The 18,407-nt window shown below is 44.4% G+C and overlaps 1 long non-coding RNA gene across 1 annotated transcript in view; it reads left to right on the top strand.

Moving 5' to 3' along the window:
* Positions 1-15,275, top strand: part of LOC129383540 (uncharacterized) — a 34,085-nt gene extending 18,810 nt beyond the window's left edge. The window contains exon 2 of the long non-coding RNA XR_008611421.2: positions 15,080-15,275. This is a non-coding gene — a long non-coding RNA (uncharacterized lncRNA). The remainder of the gene's footprint in view (positions 1-15,079) is intronic.
* Positions 15,276-18,407: the final 3,132 nt, after the last annotated feature.

An 18,407-nucleotide genomic window follows, 5' to 3' on the forward strand; every position in this document is an offset into this window, starting at 1 on the left:
GTTTATGCTGTAAAAATGGCTTAACGTCTGTGTAGGGTACAGGTATATTAATTTTTGCATCACAAAAAGGTACGGATGTAGCCCTTTCGTCAGCAGTTAAGTCGCCCTCTAGGCGTCTGTGGCCAGGCACCCAACAAAGAACAATCATTTGTTTCGACATGTATGCTGAACCTAGAAGGTTGCACAGTTCATTAAGGATAGAGTTTTTGTGTTTTCATAGACTTGATATGCAACTAACGATGCTTAATGAGTCTGTGAATATGACAGCCTTTCTTATACCTGTTTGTTTTATATGTTTCACAGCAGAGAGGATCGCTTATGCCTCCGCTGTGAAAATGCTGGTGTTTGGATTTGATGCACCAGACGTTGAAAAAGAAGGTCAGAGTGCTGCATAAGCTACACCATAAGTAGACTTTGAAGCGTCTGTATAAAACTCCGCGCAGGAGTACTTCGCCTGGAGTTCGAGAAAGTGTGAATGTATCTGCGCCTCAGGCGCATGTTTTGTTATTGCGACGAAATACATATCACACTGGATAGTCTGCCATTCCCGAGGTGGTGCAAGGTTAGTGGGAGTCAATAGGACTGTTTCCCGATGTTGAATACCGGTTTCATTAGCCAGTTGTTCTAAGCGCACAGACAGAAGAGCTCGAACTGATGGGCGCTTACGGTGAAGTCTTGCAGAAGACAAGTCAAGTACGGTAGAGTAACACGGATGTTCGTTATTCGATTTACATTTTAAAAAGTAGCAGAAGCTTAGATATGTTCTGCGCAGGTGTAAAGACCATTCGTTCGCTTCGACATACAGACTTTCCACAGGACTTGTCCTAAATGCGCCTGTTGCCAGCCGTATACCTAGATTGTGGACTGGGTCGAGAATTTTGAGAGCACCGTCCGATGCGGATTGGTACACCACGGCTCCGTAGTCGAGGCGTGGTCGTACAAGTCTCTTATACAGGATAAGCAAACACCTCCTGTCACTGCCCCAGTTTGTTTGATAAAGTGGCCTCAGCAGGTTCATAGTCTTCAGGCACTTCGCTTTAAAATATTTCGAGTGGGGAATTTTGTGTCCGAAATAATACCTAAAAATTTATGTTCAAGGCTGACCGATAGTCGTTCTCCGTTAAGGTCAATGGCGGGTTCCGGTGACATGCCTCTGTTATTTGAGAATAGAGCACATGTGCTTTTTTGAGGGTTAAATTTGAAACCATTTTCTTCTGACCATTTTCAGAGTTTCTTTAGGCCAAGCTGTAGCTGTCTCTCGCAGATGCTGAGATTGCACGACCTAAAAGCTATCTGTACATCGTCCACATAAACCGAGTAAAAGAGTGTGCGAGGTATGATGGTATGCAAGGAGTTCGTTATCACAATAAAGAGTGTACAGCTCAGCAGCCCACCCTGCGGTACACCTGTCTCCTGTGAGAAGGATCCAGACTGCACATTGCCAACTCTAACGCGAAATGTTCTGTCAGACAGGTAGCTTTCAATACTGGTCAGCAAGTTGCCGCGTATACCTATTCCAGAAAGATCCCGAAGGATCCCGAAGCGCCACGTAGTGTCATATGCCTTTTCCATATCAAGGAATACAGATACGACAAGCTGTTTGTGGATAAAGGCTTCACGGATGTACATTTCCATGCGGACAAGCAGGTCTGTCGTCGACCTACCTTCCCTGAAACCACATTGGTATGGGTCTAATATTTTGTTGGTTTCAATATAGTGGAGCAAGCGTTTATTCACCATCCTTTCAAAGAGTTTGCACAGGCAGCTTGTCGACGCTATCGGCCTATAACTGTTTGCCAAGGAAGGGTCCTTACACTGTTTCAGAATGGGAATTATAATGGCCTCTTTCCAGACAGAGGAAATCTGGCCGGAAGACCATATACCATTGTAAAGACAAAGAATGGTTTTTTGTGTTTCAGATGGCAGGTGCTTTAACATTTTATATATTATGCGGTCAGAGCCTGGGGCAGATTTGTTGCAGCCGTTTAGTGCTGCTTGAAGCTCTGCTATACCAAATGGTCTATTGTATACCTCACATTTTGCACTTTTTCGTACTAATGGCTGCCGTTCTATTCGTGTTTTTTGTCTTTGAAATGTGTCAGAATAGTGCGACGAACTGGATATGCGTTCAAAATGTTCGCCTAGATTGTTCGCCTGGTCTTCCATACTATCTCCCTGTGTATTTACTAAGGGTAGCGAGTAAGGGGGTCGACCTTTTATTCTGTGCACTCTATTCCAGGCCGTTGTCTCATCCGTGTAAGAGCTATTTCCTGATATGTATTTTTGCCAACTCTCTCTTCCAGCTTGTCGGCGCGTTCTTCTTCCCTGAGATTTGACATGCTTGAAATTAACAAGGTTTTCTGCCGTCGGAGAATCGCGGAGCAACCCCCTTGCTTTGTTTTGTTTTTTACGCACGTTACGACACTCCTCGTTCCACCACGGAACACGGCGCTTGTTAGATGATCCCTTTGTTTCTGGAATACATTTGGTCGCGGCATCAATCAGAAAAAAAGGTGAAGTATTCCACCGCAGCTTCCAGGCAGAAACGTGAGCCCACGATACGACAGCAATTTTTCGCAACTGTTCCCAGTCGGTAGAATCAGTTTTCCACCGAGGAAACTGTGGGCGACATTCATTCATCTTCGGTGTAGACAGAACTATCGGGAAATGGTCGCTCCCGTATGGATTTGTAATAACAGTCCATTTAAGATCAGGTAAAAGGGTGCGAGATGCAATACTGAGGTCTATAGAGGAATAGGTCTTATGTGCAGTACTATAATATGTAGGTGCCTTACTATTCAAAAGGCATGCACCAGATGAAAAGAGAAACTGTTCAATCAGTCGACCTCGCACATTGCAATGAGAGTTGCTGTGTGCATTTAAATCTCCTAGAACCGAACTGGGTTGGTGTAATTGATCTATTAATGTATGGAATTTATGTTTATGGAGCTGATAATGCGAGGGTATGTACAGAGAGCAGACGGTAATCAGTTTAGAAGTATGGCTCGAACAGCCACTGCTTCTAGGGGCGTTTGTAGTTGTAGATGTTGACACGCTATACCTTTGTCGAGTATAATGGCTACACCGCCCGATGATGCGATTGCATCATCGCGATCTTTGCGAAAAGTAACATACTCTCGAAGAAGGTTTGTGTATTTTGGTTTTAAGTGTGTTTCCTGTAAACACAGCACTTTTGGATTGTGTTTGTGGATGAGTTCTTGAACATCATCAAGGTTTCTAAGGAGACCTCTGACGTTCCATTGAACAATTTGTGTGTCCATATTGGAAGTAAATAGGTGCTGTGTGTTATGCCTTAGATTACAGAGCTCTTTCGAGGGTCTGTAATCGGGATTTTGACCTTTCTGAAGCGTTCGTGGGAGCCTCGCCGCTCCTTAGGCATTTGGTGCGCCTTCAGGACAGGTGTAGTGTCCATTGCCTCTAGTGAGGCTCTGGACACGTGCTCTGGCGAGCGAGAGGTTACCAGAGAGAGCTTCTGCTCTGCGCAAACTAAAGACTTTGCCTCCGCAGAATGTGGTTGTCCTTACGGACTCAAAGGCAGGATTACAACAAATATACCGTGGTTTGCCATCCCTCAAGTTCCCACGCAAATCACTAGCCGTCGTGAAAGAACTCAACAACAAAGGCTTCACAGTAAAGTTTCAGTGGATTCCCTCCCACATTGGTATCTCAGGAAATGAAAAAGCTGATGCGCTTGCATACGCAGCGCTCTATCATCCTCCCAAAATCAAGGCTCCAAAGAGTAATCAAGTGCAAAAATCTGACATTCGAAATCACTTTGCGTCGCTTTGGGTTCCACCGCATATGCCCTGCGTAACCAGGAGATTGCACCGAGAGGAATCCTCACTTCTATATCGAATAAGGACATGATCTGCTAATAGACCGGCCTGGTTATTTAAAACGGGGTGAATCGATTCTCCGAACTGTACGTTATGCAACGAGACAGGAGACATTGAGCACTTCTTGTGGTCCTGCCAGCAATTCCAAGATGAAAGAGACACTCTCCTGAAGAATATGCAAAACAAGGACCTTCCGCATGTGCGCCTGCAACACCTTATATTTCTCGAGGGATCAGTTATAGCCCGCAAAGAAACTTCACGTCCCCTCATCGAGTTCTTAAGAGAGACTGGTTTGATGGTGAAACCCTTGAGCTGTATTGTGTGAGACGCTCGAGCGGAGCGATTGCCGGCCTTGATCGCCAGGCTAAACCCGCCTGTTGCTACAATTCACCACCACCCCTACCACCACCACCAGCAGCAAAAAAGAGGCAGGATTAGGCAAGCGTTTGACGAATGGTGTAAGTATTTACGCGAGATGTCCTCTTGGGTGCAGATTGTGTTGTGCACGTTGCCGGAAGTACCTTTACATGGCACTAATCTACAAGGAGCGGTTGCGGCTGCTATTGAGGCTATATGAAATGTTAGCTGAGAGAAAGGTTTCGAGGCGTGGAAGTAAACAGGGAAGTGAGAGAGTATGGTGGCTTTCAACTAGATGTATTCTACTTCAATCACAGGTTTGGACGGGAAGTGGGCTGGCGACTTGCTGGTCACGCGTTTGCTTTTTATTTTCTTTTTCGGGGGGGGACACGAGCACTCAGGAGGCTAGGGTAAATAGTAATGGAGAAGGCCCGCAGGGGAACCTTAGAGTGGCATCACCGCCACTAGCAGAAAAAGGAGGGAAAAAAAAGAGCAGCCAGGTTGCTGTGCAATAAAGGGCAGTGTCTTGCTATGTGAGGCTAGACCCCGTTGCCTAAGGACGAAACCATACCGGAGCTAATATTCGCCACAAGATGGGGCGTGTGTACGCCACAGCCAAAAGTTCGAGATCACTCAGCACATCCTTATGGAATACGAAGGGATTCACCCAGTGAGAACCGTAGCTATCGTACACCTTCCAGAAGCACTTAGATTTGAAGTGGACGGGAGCATCACCCGGTCAGCGGTCGAGATATGCAAGAGGCGTTTGAGTATGGCTGACAAAAAAGCAGAGAAGAGGTTGATACGACCAGATCCGCTGCAGGCCTAGGCTAGGTAGCGTTACAAGATAGAGAAGGTGTCGGGGAAAAAACATTCAGCAGATGTATAGAAAAAGTTTAAATGAAAAACATGTATAGCAAACATGATTAAATCAAGCAGGCTATTCGACTGGTTGTCACCACCCCGTTTCAAAGAGAACTCCAATAAATCATTATGATCACCATCATCGTCATCCTCGTCTTCACCAAGAAGCGCCAAACTTGAACCGCAAAGCGATTTATTACAGCTGGCATTGGAGCGGTACTGGCAGAGCGAATATCATTTTGATTGTTAGCACGCAGAGCTTTTTGAAAGGAAGGAGGCAGGAGAGGGAGTGTAAATGTGCGTGTACGTCTTGAGCGTGCGTGCGTATGTACTTCCATTTACGTGTGCGCGCGCGTTTGTGTCTCCGTATTTGAAGCTGCGTGCGCAGGAGCACGTCTATGCGTGCGCTTGCGTATGCATGATTGTGTGTGCGTGCATTTCCCTCTGCGCGCGTAGTTTTTGGTGCGTGTGTGCGTGCATGGGCGTGTAAATGTGTATGGGGCGAACATGCGTGTGATTTGTTCGCCTGTGTGCGTGTGTGTGAGAGAGTGTGTTTGTGTGTGCGTGCGTGAGCGAGCAGGCATTTCCTTGCTTGCACCTGATCTCGGAGACAAATTGGATGCAGCTTTTAAACCAATAATAAAATTCGCAAGAGAAGAACAGATGACACTGCATTTGTACAATTATTTTTTCCTGAAGGCGAAACCGGCGCAAAAAAGAAAGCACCTGATACATCAAGATCGCCGCCCCAGATTCTGTCACGATGACACCATCACCGTTGGCGCCGCTCACCTAGCTGTTCACCTTCTTTGTCTTCCTTGCCTCAGGGGAAGCGGGATGTCTTAAGGGCAGTGACGATTTAAATCTGCACCATCATTGCATCCTGTATCGTTTCTGCGGCCAAGCAAGCTTTCAAAAACTGCTTGCCTTTGAACGAACAAAAAAAAACGCGAACAAAATGGCGAGTGGACTGGCCGCAAGGAACATGCTCGGGGAGCGTCACCATTGAGCACAATATCATAAATGCCTAGGCGTGTTCAGATCATACGTTTTTCTTTCTCCGACAGTTACGCTTTAAGAAAACGTTTCATGGGAAAATATTTGTTCACATACCTTACACAGAAGCATGTTTATTAAATATTTCACCGCTTGGCTAGTTAATCTCGAGGACGGGCTCCAAACTACTCACTTGCTTTCCGCACCTAATATTAACTTTGCAATTGTAATTAACGTTGCTTCGCTAATAAACCCGCACTGCTGCTCAATTTACTACGTACCAATGTGGACACTCGTATAATACAATGATGCCACCAAGATTTATATTGATGTTATATTTTTGTTCGGTACACTAAATCCATCTGGCGTACTGGTGGTGCTTCTTATAAAGCAAATGTGAAAGCCTGGACAAGTTCTTCTGGCACAAATCAAGTTCCTTCGCTTAAAAATGTGCTCAATTATGCATTTCGGCTTTTACAATGGATTTTGCTACATCATACAAGAAGCACGCCAGCGCCACGGTACATTGCACAAGGTCTGCAAGAACAAGGTGTGCGATCCCGGTTAGATTGTTTAGCGCTGGCGGCATCAGGCTCCGTTTCCTGGCGTCATTAAGAATAAAAACAGCTGCCTGGCACAAGGCATTGGACAAATATTTGAGTACTTTGTAACAGAGGGCCAAGCGCGGATGTATGCGTTAGAACAATATGTACTGAAATTTTTGGATAAGTGGTTTCGGGGGGGGGGGGGGGGGGATGGGCATGTGTTTTGGTTGTGTACTATTAAGACCTAAAGAAGAAAATGCCGCGATATTGCGGCAATTGATGCTGACATACGTACGGTCGCGTGATATATGAGTTCCGACACAGTGGCCGTAATGGGAGTGGCCCCTGGACTACAGGGCTGCATTAACACATGAAATGCTGGTCTAACTCATTCATTACCGTGAGAAAATGGAAAAGTGGATGGGGAAATGGCACCGTGGTAGCTCAATTGGTAGAGCATCACGCGCGTAATGCGGTGGTTGTGGGATCGTTCCCCACCTGCGGCAAATTGTTTTTTCACCCACTTTAATTTCCAATAATTTATTGTTTCCTTATTTCAATTATTATGCACAAGTAACTTCCCCTATGTTGTCCTTCATGCAGTGTTTGCTGGCTTCTTATGATATGACTAATAAAAATCGGGCCCCTCGGTTAACCTCCTTTCTTGTCGTTTATGACATAAAGAGGCTCTCGAATCCGGCAACATTCATGCTTTCAGGTAGCATGTGTGGGTGTATTGATTTCTTGCCTTCACCCAACAAGATCACGTTCTCGTGACGCCTGCGGCAGAAAGGATGTTCCTCATCCGCCGCCAAGGTTTGTGAGTGGTAGCGCTGGCTAACACTGGCAGGGTTCTAGTAGGAAACACAAATGCCCAAGAAAGTGGATGGGAAAACGGTGCCGCGGGAGGCCAATTGGTAGAGCATCGCAGGCGTAATGCGAAGGTTGTGGGATCGTTCCCCACCTCCGGCAAGTTGTTTTTTCGTCCACTTTCATTTTCATTAATTTATCGTTTATTTATTTCATTTATTAAGCAGAAGTTTTTTCTCCTACGCTGTCCTTCATGTCAGCGTTTTTGGCTTCTTATCAGATGCACCCAAGTGTGATGTGTAGAATTTCGTGACTATGCACTTTGCATGGATTAGAGACGATGACACTACACCAGTGATCAGCATCGGAGACATCGATGTGGGCATTTCAAAACCATAGAAGAAATGATTAGTTGACTTTGTGCAACAAGAATTGGACTTGAAGTGTGAACCAATCCAAGTCACTGATATAAGCAACAACGGTCGTGTATAGATTTAAGTTTGGCCAAGATTCTGTCTAATGTTCTAACCGTAACAATTCGTATATATCACTATAATCACAAAGGTATTGTCACTACCTTTACCAAATGATGAAAATAAATACATGTTCTCGTGTCAAATCGTGTATGATCTGCTACAGCTTAGCTGGTCATCCACCTTCCCAGAGTGGGATGACTCCTACATTTTTGGTTCTTTTTTTGGGTCGCTTTCGCTTTAACATAGCCATAATGCTATAAAGGCAGTGCCATTCGTTCGTGTCTCTGTGGATATATGTATGAGTTCAAATAAACTCTATATCCGCGCCGTGGCAGATTAGTAGGTATGATGTTGGGCTGCCAAGTGCGAGGCCGCAGGGTCAGATCCCATCCACGGCGGCCGCATTTCAATAGAGAAGGAATGCGAAAACACCAGTGTACTTAGATTTACGCGCACAGTAAAACATCCCAGGTGGTCGAAATTATTCCGGAGTCCCCTTCTACGCTGTGCGTCATAATCAGATCGTGGTTTTGGCACATAAAAGCCCATTTGTAATTAAATTTTTATGTGGAAATCTAAAGAAACATTAGAAAACGCATTTCTTATTTAGCTAGCGCCTTCTTGCATAAATTCAGAAAACTTGCATAACTTCAAAAACAATACTTCAGGTATACAACTGTATGCCTCATCAACTGAAAACGATATCGCAAATCTGTAACTTGCACTTAAATGGAAAAAATGATATGACACCCTAAAACACACCACTAACTTTTGAATATGGCATTCGCCAAACTTTTGCAAGCACTACAATAAATTCATATAAGTCGTAAATCCATACATGAAATTCGTCCGATTGAGATGCTCCTAGGGATGCACTGTACAGAGATGCGATATTAGTTTTTGATGCTAAGTAACACATTTGTAAACTTCGCGCTTCTATTCTTTGTTCAGATTTACCGATTTCCGACAATTCGTGAAAAAAAATAACATGGCCTAAACCAAAATTATCTTGCTGTAATCACTATGATTGAACGTTATCTCGTTATTTCATCAATTGTGATTCAGATGAAATGAGAGGATTTCTCATACAATTATTTATGCATTTTTACATGTATTGGAGCATCCGTCATCCTAGATAGGCCCTACCTAAAGCTTTCTCTTAATCACTCACACTGGTTCTGGGAAACGCAGGAAACACAACGCTCTCTATGCGCAAGCCCGCGGCTAAAGTGATGCGCAAAGAATAGGAAAAACAATCCACTAAGACAAATCAAGGGAAGCTTCGCGGGAGAGGTTACCTCGGCTAAACATCTCATCCGGAACGCCGACGAGCGGTTTGGCCAGGCGTCTAGCAAAATTGTCGATTCGTTGCCCGTCGAGCAAGTAGCTGGCTGTCTTCGGGATAAGGCTGATACATAAGCCCGCTCACGGTGCGCTTCTTTTTATTGTGTTTTATTTAGTTGTTGCACCGTGGCGGACGTCGTGGCGCGGATTTCAATTCTTTAGGGTTGATACGCCACGCGGTGGCGAAAAAAGAAATCTGAAAGTATGTCCCGAATTCCTCGGTATGCATCAGAGACGTCCGATGGGCGTTTCAACAGAACAAGTTCACGTCCTGAAAAAAAAAGAAATAAGCCTGCGAATAGGGGTATGGGAAGATGAGTACTACGGCGCTTGTTGATTTTCTTCAGGATAACGTCAGCGCTTTATTTAGTGTTGATTTCTGAGAAAATGAGTTCAAGTTATGTTTATTTGCATCACAATGGAGAGGCTTCTCAGGCAAAAATGGAACGTATTTCATTTGAGGGTGTCGAAGCACTATGCGTAGATTACGTATGACAATGATATCACGAATAGAACATTATTAGACAATATAATTTGAAAACAAGTTCACTTATTAGTACAGTGTAGTAAAAAGGGAAGCTCCGGCCTCCACAGTATAACTGTACTGGACGCAAAAATAAACCGGCTGAAAAAAAGACATTCTTCTAAGTCTGTGGATAAGTTTACTCCTGAAGGCAGAAAGTGCAGTGGACATGTCGGCCAGTTGGCTCCGGTAGTGATGAAATCCCGCAAAAGACGCGATGACACCAAAACGACAAACCTGCCTGTTGGTCTAGTTGGTGCTTGCTAAAAGGCATGTTTTTTGCCGCAATTGAACAAACACAAAAGGAAGACACATAAAGACAACACGGGTGGCTGCGATAACGACATGCGACTGAACGCCAACAAATAAAGACAATTTTCTAAAACCAAATTTTGACTCCTTGTTTTCTACTGCTACTCTTGCCTTACGTTAAAGGAGCCTGGCAGAGAGGAAAGGTGACACGAGAAACTAGTTTGGACCTTGCCATCACGTCGAACGTGCACAATGCCCTCTCGAGCTCCCTAGGTGTCGTCAGATTAGCCGCTCGACAGCTGTAATTAGCCGTGACCCCGCAAATAACCTGCACAAACTGCCGTGTTCGTCCTTATATTAATGTGCAAGTCCTGAGGAGACGTGGATAGAATGATAGACAGGGGGCAGGCAGATCAGGAAGACGATGGGTAGAACAGGCGCAGCCGCGAAACGGATGAATAACAGACTTGCCACTTCTCGCTCTTAGTTCCCATACAGTGGGGAAAGTCGGGAGAGGGAAACGGAGACGTAAGGAAAACGAAGATAAGGAAAGGCTGCTACTATAGATAAGAGAACCGTTGCGGGCAAATGGAAGGTACGCTACCGTCCTTTCTGTGATTTCTGAAAAATAAACACCATTCAAATTCGTCAAGCAGACAACAGACAAAGGGCGTGCAGATGCAAAGCCGTAATATATCACCGCAGGGCCTAAGCGGGATATGGAAGCGGGCACACGTCAAAATCAACACTTCTGTGCCCGGCGCCGTGGATATGAGGCTAAAGCATTGCTCATAGTCGCGAGTTCGATCCCCACCGCGGCAGCCAGATTTCCATAGGAGCGAAATGCAAATGCGGCCATGCACTTAAATTTAGGCGCAAGTTAATGCGCACCAGAGCATCAAAATTAAACTAAGATCCATCACTACGGCGTACCTCATAATCCGATTGTGGTTTGGCACGCACAGTCGCATTATGCGGCCAACACATCTGCCGCTCTGCGATGCGCCATGTGAAGCATTGAAAACGCTCAGCCCGCTCATAGGTTCTAAACGATGGTTGCACAACAACGCCTCAAGCAAAGATGTCTAGCCGTGCGTTCTTTGTACTATGCAGACAGACAGCAGTGGTGCAGGCAAAGTAACATTTGCCATCAACTAACTACTCTCTAATTGCACTGAACGCTGAAGATATTGATCATTCGCTGTCAGCATCACCCCAAATTATTGTCAACCAAAGCAAAGATTGCAGAAAGCTTTGCTTACATCGATTCCCGCAATGCGTGGGATTCGCATAATATTTTACACTCGAACTTATATTGACACTTCTCCTTGTTCCGCTCTATCGGGGGATCGTGCTTCAGCGTCTAACAAATGTTATCGCTCAGCGCAGGTAGCCCGTGCATGTATCAGAAGTTTCGCGAATGTTATCAATGGCTCTATGCGCTATCCGTCGTCACTGATCAATGTGTAATCTGACTCCATGTGTACGCGACGCGAATTGTGCAGAACTCTGGATGATACGCGTGCACCAGTAATTACTCGGAAACCTTCGATAACTGATGTATGAAAGCTGACGCACTTGCCCCGCAGACGGCATTTCGACGATGGCCCACTGTGTTAGCCGCTATGGTTGTGATTTGAGTGCAACTTGCTTTTGTGGGCATATGTTTGCCCAATAAAAGTCGGTTTCGCTATTCACAGTTTGGCTACTATGTTCTTCACGGTCACTGCCGCGTGACAATATGCTTAGGAATGGCAATTATTATTGGAACAGTTTAATTCAAAGTGGGAAAATGTGGCTGTCGGGTTCAGGGTAAAATTAATTTAAATGGTTTTATTTCTATGGCCGTTACATCACTGTCCAGTTCCGTGGGATTACACTCCTCAAAATTGGCGACAATTCATAGTGAAATCAGGAGTTTATGAACGGCAAGAAGGCACAAGCTTGCAGAAGGCCTCACGAAAATAAAATGACTTTCTAAACAACATGGTCAGGAGGCTGTGCTATAGGTTCAACGTCTATCGAAAATCCCCAAAATATGTACAGAGGCCCAGAAGAACCTAGGTATCTTGGGAGAGGTGAAAGCCCTGGAAATTTCAGGGCAGCACTAACTTAAATATAAAAGATAAAAGCCATAACGTTGACATGATGGCTAACTTTTGGGACGAAAAAATTGGCTGTTGAAGAAGTTCAGCTGAAACCCAATGGTGCGAAATAGAGCGAGAATGTCCGCAAGTGTTGAAGATAATTAAAGTAGGTCCTCTGGCTGACGCCAGCGCCTGGTAACAGTGAGGCGACTTCACATTAAGCAGATGCCTGGTCCTCAGTCGTTACAAGGTGAGCCAGGCCTGAAATTCGGGGCACGGACTCCATCACACTAAATACATTGCACCCTACGGCGTCATTCTTCGACGGCTAATACCGATTCGCGCGCGATAAGGATGCGAACAAATTTTCTCACGTGCTGGCTGCCACCTTCCTCTAACTGCCAACGTTAATGATGTACTTGATGTTCGCAAAGCTCCTGAATGCAAGTAAGTGCGACGAGTTGTGCGCAAAGGCATTTTATTATATGGGTAGCCTCTTTGAAGTTCTATATCTACTAGTATACTTTGCGGCTATGTGAGAAAGGCGGAACATGGTAGACGATATGTAGAACAGATGAATCTCGCATGTATTATAGCGCAATAAGTTTAAATAGCGGTCTTCCGTCATGCACGTGCATAACTGTGACAGGACGCTACTTTGACACCCGCCGTGGTTGCTCAGTGGCTATGGTGTTGGGCAGCTGAGCACGAGGTCGCGGGATCGAATCCCGGCCAGGGCGGCCGCATTTCGATGGAGGGGAAATGCGAAAACGCCCGTGTACTTAGATTTAGGTGCACGTTAAAGAACCCCAGGTGGTCGAAATTTCCGGAGTCCTCCACTACGGCGTGCCTCATAATCAGAAAGTGGTTTTGGCACGTAAAACCCCATAATTTAAAAAAATTTAGGACGCTACTTTGAAAACTACAATTACTATATATGTCATAGCCGAAGGTGTTCCTAGGCCGGTGGCTAGTAAATATGACGTAATATTTCGAACAGCTTCGGCTGTAGCAAGGTAACGGACGATGACACAGACCATTTGCCAAATCGTTGTGTGCTGCTTTGAGCCTCATGGTGCAAAATAAACTTATCTATGTGGCCATCTGCATACTTAAGCACATGTCGATTTTCAGCTGCGGCAGTAGCCCATGTGTGCGGATAGCAAAGTATTTGGGGACGTCTTAACGAAACTGATAAGTGAAAATCAAAATCCACCCACGAAGGCTTTCATTGTAGACGCTGTGCGGTGTTCGGACGACAAGAATATGTGCCGACCCAAGAAAAGCTGCCAGGGAAAGCTTCCAATGATTACCCTGGCCCGTTTAATCTGTAGCATGAAGAAAACAAAACATGGCTGCCTTTCGGAAAGGCTGTCAAAAGGCCAGAATCAATCATCGCTCGTCGCGACTAAAGGCTCCAAGGATGATAAGTCATTTCCAGCCGACGAGCGGCTGCGCTTTCTCTAGAACACTGATAACGCTGGCAAGACAGGCCTTGTGGTGAAGTTCAGTGCACAGGGATAACTTTTAATTCCTTTACTTTTATATTGTTGATTTCATCGCTGCGGCACCGCGGGAAGTTTGAAAAGTTTAAGGTCAATACGCCACGGGGTGGAATTCACGCGAACTAAACCCTGATGTCCAGAAAAGCTGCACAGGCTTACGAAGAAATTGAGCTGTGACTATAACTGAATGTTTTCTCTGAGCAGTAGCTTATATTGTGATGACTAAAGGAGAACAAAGGAACAGAAGAAAACGAATTGAGGGACACGAACAGCGACCACGCTACATTTAGCAAAGAATACAAAGTTGGCGCGTTAGCTCTTGTGGTCCCTAAATGCAGAGCTTGTTTTGTTTCTTGTACCCTGGTCCTCCGTCCTGTGTTTTTGATGTCGTGACAATATATAGAGTACAAATTATATGTATCGTATAACGCCATAAATAAAGTTAGTGTTAGCAAGATAACCCGAAATTTTTTTCTTTTCTGCACTGCTGTTCCCGTGAAGACGGTTTTCTGGTACGCGAAATCCATTTGTCTGTGTTTGCACCAGGCAACTACTTTTTACGAAGGCCTCAATTTAATCTGTTGCTCATTAGTGAAATTTGTTTTTTCGTATGTCACATATTTTATTGCGAGATTTCTATGTCAATTCCAAGCACCAGAAAGGCGAGGAACGGATTTTTGTTGAACATATAATTTTTAGCAAGAAAGCTTGTTCATCATAATCAATTTGGAGTGGCTAGAAAGATTTCTACGCCCATTTTATTACCTTCTTGTTTGAAGAGTAATTTCTATTTTTTTTTTTTCATACACAATTCACAAAATTGTGTCTCATGCGTTGTTAATATTGAATTTATTGAGGAAATGGCGTATTGCTTCAAGTAGTCGTTGTAAAGGCGGCTCTTAATCCGAGCTATCTTCTTGTCTACACATTATACTCAACGAGAAAACTAATGATAAGTTCATTAATTATGTGTTTTATTATAGGGCACTTGATAGAAACTTGAAAAATAAGGTCGCATTGATAATTTCGTCTCACCTATTTTCCTGCACTGCGCTGGAGAACAATTTGGCTCATAATGATATCATTTTTGCGTCTGTAGAGTGAGTGTTCTAAGGTGCTCAAAACGTGTACTTGCAATACACCTGGCGCATGTATATTTTCTACGATTCGCTCTCATCTAATGTTGTTGCGAGTACAGTCTTTCTTTTTTCTATCAATGTCTGGGCTGCAATCAAAATGTTACTTCAATCCAATAAGGCTTCGACCGTGGTTAACTGGTTGGCTGAGATATGCAACTACACAAAGAACAAAAATGAAACCGCAACGCTGGCAAATAGGAGCCAGTTTCTCTTTGCCCTTTCTTTAACAGCATAGCGCAGCAAAGAGAACGATGTTTCAATTCGCTAACATAAACTGGTAAATAGGACATGATATTTTCTATAGCTCCTGGTTTGTACTTTCAGCTTGGTTGAACAAATATCGAGACCCTTGCGTGCCTTGTTCCTGCAAGTATTCTGACGAGATCTACTGTGAATGGAATGACGAGACCAACTGCTACTGCGTCAGGGGCTGCTACCGAGAAGGCGTCGATGGCCGCTTCCTGACCATTCGAGAGTGCTTTCCCATATTGAATAGCTACCAATAAATGATGGTTGCACACGGCCGTGTTTGATTTTTGAAATTGTGCACATATACCGGGGGGTCTCTGAAGTGTGCGCATGAATAAAAAATAACGTAAACAATTGCTTACAATTACATTATTAAAGAAACATGCACATTAATCAAGTGGCACTGCGAAAAAATGTGAATCAGTGGATTGTTTCTAGCAATAGGAACTGATGTACAGGCACATATTATAAAAAAATTGCCTGTTAATTCACAAAAGCTAATTGCAACTTTATTGGGGATAGGTATAATATGTACAGTTAATGGAGGTTCTTTGTTCTATGACTATGAAAGAAGTAAACTTGCCTGCATCACGGCGGCCGCATTTCGATGGGGGCGAAATTCGAAAAACGCCCGTGTACTTAGATTTAGGTGCCCGTTAAAGAACCCCAGGGGCTCAAAGTTTCTGGAGTCCTGCACTATGGCGTGCCTCTTAATTAAAAAGCAGTTTTGGCACGTAAACACGCTATAATTAAATTTTGTTTAAACTTACCTATATATGCATAGCTTTGAAAATCACTAATACGTTTATAGTACATGTGTGCGGCCAGTGCATTTGTTTACGTGCGCTGTTTAGCTTGCAGGACTCAGTAGTCGCTTTGGGTTCTTTCACAAGCCCTTCAATGCCATTATTATTACAAAGCGTGGTTGAAATTGAGATCCTCCCGGTTTTGTTGCCCGGTCTTTAAGGAAAAGCCACATTCATTGTGAAGATTCGCATGATCAGTTCGTCCTCTCACTCAAGGGTATTGCAGTAGTACAGCAGGGAGTATTCGTATATGGGTTCATCTGCAACTTGAATCCGAAATTAATTAGCGCCTCTAATTGAAGTTGCAGTCCTTTTTTTTTCTTGATAAGGCTAAGCTGTGGAGAGGGTTCGAGAAGCTTATTTCAGCGATGATAGGGATTAGAACCCATTGTAGCGTGAGTGCCGCCAGAAGCAACGGGCTCTGCCTTAGGATAAACTCGTTGAGTGGCTAAGCATATATTTAAGGGCGGAACAAATTTTTGAGGTTGGACACTGGTCTCTAAAAAAGTGAGATGCCAAAAGTTTAGCCACTTGTTCTTACCCACCACTCTAGTACAAATCACGGCCAAGACGGTCGCAATAAAGACTGTGATGTACTTCGCCTTTCGCATAAAGCGCGTCACGCAACGTCAGCCCTGTGAGACGTGGCTACCTCTCAGTAGAGCACGTCTATTCTGCCGTTTTGTTTTTTGTCGTTTTTTCACGCACGCTGTCAGTCGCATTTCTTTGCACCAAAGTTTTAGTGTGCTCTTTATATACGGTGTCATTTGTTATGTTTGCGCTTACTGTGAAGTTCTAAGGCTCAGTCAGCAATTCTCTTCGGTGAACATTCCCAACTTCAACCGTCAGACACGACTACGCCCTTGAGATTTATTGTGTCTATCAAGCCTTGGTTTGTACAGCGCAAATTGTTTTGAAATAGCGCAACTTTACTGTGTAAGGCCAAAAAATTGGGCATGCGAGGCGAGCGCTTGTGAATTCTGACTGCCAAGACGTCGACAGCATGATGGTAGCGCTTTAAGGCTATTTCACATGATGCGACTTTCATCATGCTGGATGCTCGATTTCTGTCGCATGCAACAAAAATCACAGCAGCACTGCCGACCTCCTCCCCCCAATTCTCGAGTGCGACCAACGTCGTGCCGAACGCAGCGATTTTCCGAGAGCTATTTCACCGTCGGTCGTAACTCAAGTCGTCAAGTCGGTGGTAACTCCGTTAGACAGCATGCCAGTCAGCTATCGCAGGGGACGAAAGATCTGATCAAGAAACGCCAATGTATGAAAGCCTCTAACCCTACAGCTAGAAAAGAACTGGCAGAACTTTCCAAGTTAATCAACAAACGTAAGACAGCTGACATAAGGAAGTATAATATGGATAGAATTGAACATGCTCTCAGGAACGGAGGAAGCCTAAAAGCAGTGAAGAAGAAACTAGGAATTGGCAAGAATCAGATGTACGCGTTAAGAGACAAAGCTGGCAATATCATTACTAATATGGATGAGATAGTTCAAGTGGCTGAGGAGTTCTATAGAGATTTATACAGTACCAGTGGCACCCACGACGATAATGGAAGAGAGAATAGTCTAGAGGAATTCGAAATCCCACAGGTAATGCCGGAAGAAGTAAAGAAAGCCTTGGGAGCTATGCAAAGGGGGAAGGTAGCTGGGGAGGATCAGGTAACAGCAGCTTTGTTGAAGGATGGTGGGCAGATTGTTCTAGAGAAACTGGCCACCCTGTATACGCAATGCCTCGAGCCGCGTGCGTACTGGAAGCTTGGAAGAATGCCGACATAATCTTAATCCATCAGAAAGGGGACGTCAATCACTTGAAAAATTATATACCGATCAGCTTACTGTCAGTTGGCTACAAACTATTTACTAAGGTAATCGCAAATAGAATCAGAAACACCTTAGATTTCTGTCAAGCAAAAGATCAGGTAGGATTCCGTAAAGGCTACTCAACAATAGACCATATTCACACTATCAATCAGGTGATAGAGAAATGTGCGAAATATAACCAACCCTTATATATAGCTTTCATTCACTACGAGAAAGCGTTTGATTTAGTCGAAACCTCAGCAGCCATGGAGGCATTACGGAATCAGGGTGTGGACGAGCCGTATGTAAAAATACTGAAAGATATCTATAGCGACTCCACAGCCACCGTAGTCCTTCGTAAAAAAAGCAAATAAAGAAAATCGTCAGGCAGGGAGATACGATCTTTCCAATGCTATTCACAGCGTGTTTACGGGAGGTATTCAGAGACCTGGATTGAGAAGAATTGGGGATAAGAGTTAATGGAGAATACCTAAGTGACTTGCGATTCGCTGATGATATTGCCTTGCTTAGTAACTCAGGGGACCGATTGCAATGCATGCTCACTGACCTGGAGAGGCAAAGCAGAAGAGTGGGTCTAAAAATTAATCTGCAGAAAAGTAAAGTAATGTTTAACAGTCTGGGAAGAGAACAGCAATTTACAATAGGTAGCGAGGCACTGGAAGTGGTAAGGGAATACATCTACTTAGGGCAGGTAGTGACGACGGATCCGGATCATGAGACGGAAATAATCAGAAGAATAAGAATGGGCTGGGGTGCGT

The sequence above is a fragment of the Dermacentor andersoni genome, chromosome 8, assembly GCF_023375885.2.
Source record: "Dermacentor andersoni chromosome 8, qqDerAnde1_hic_scaffold, whole genome shotgun sequence".
Taxonomy (NCBI): domain Eukaryota; kingdom Metazoa; phylum Arthropoda; class Arachnida; order Ixodida; family Ixodidae; genus Dermacentor; species Dermacentor andersoni.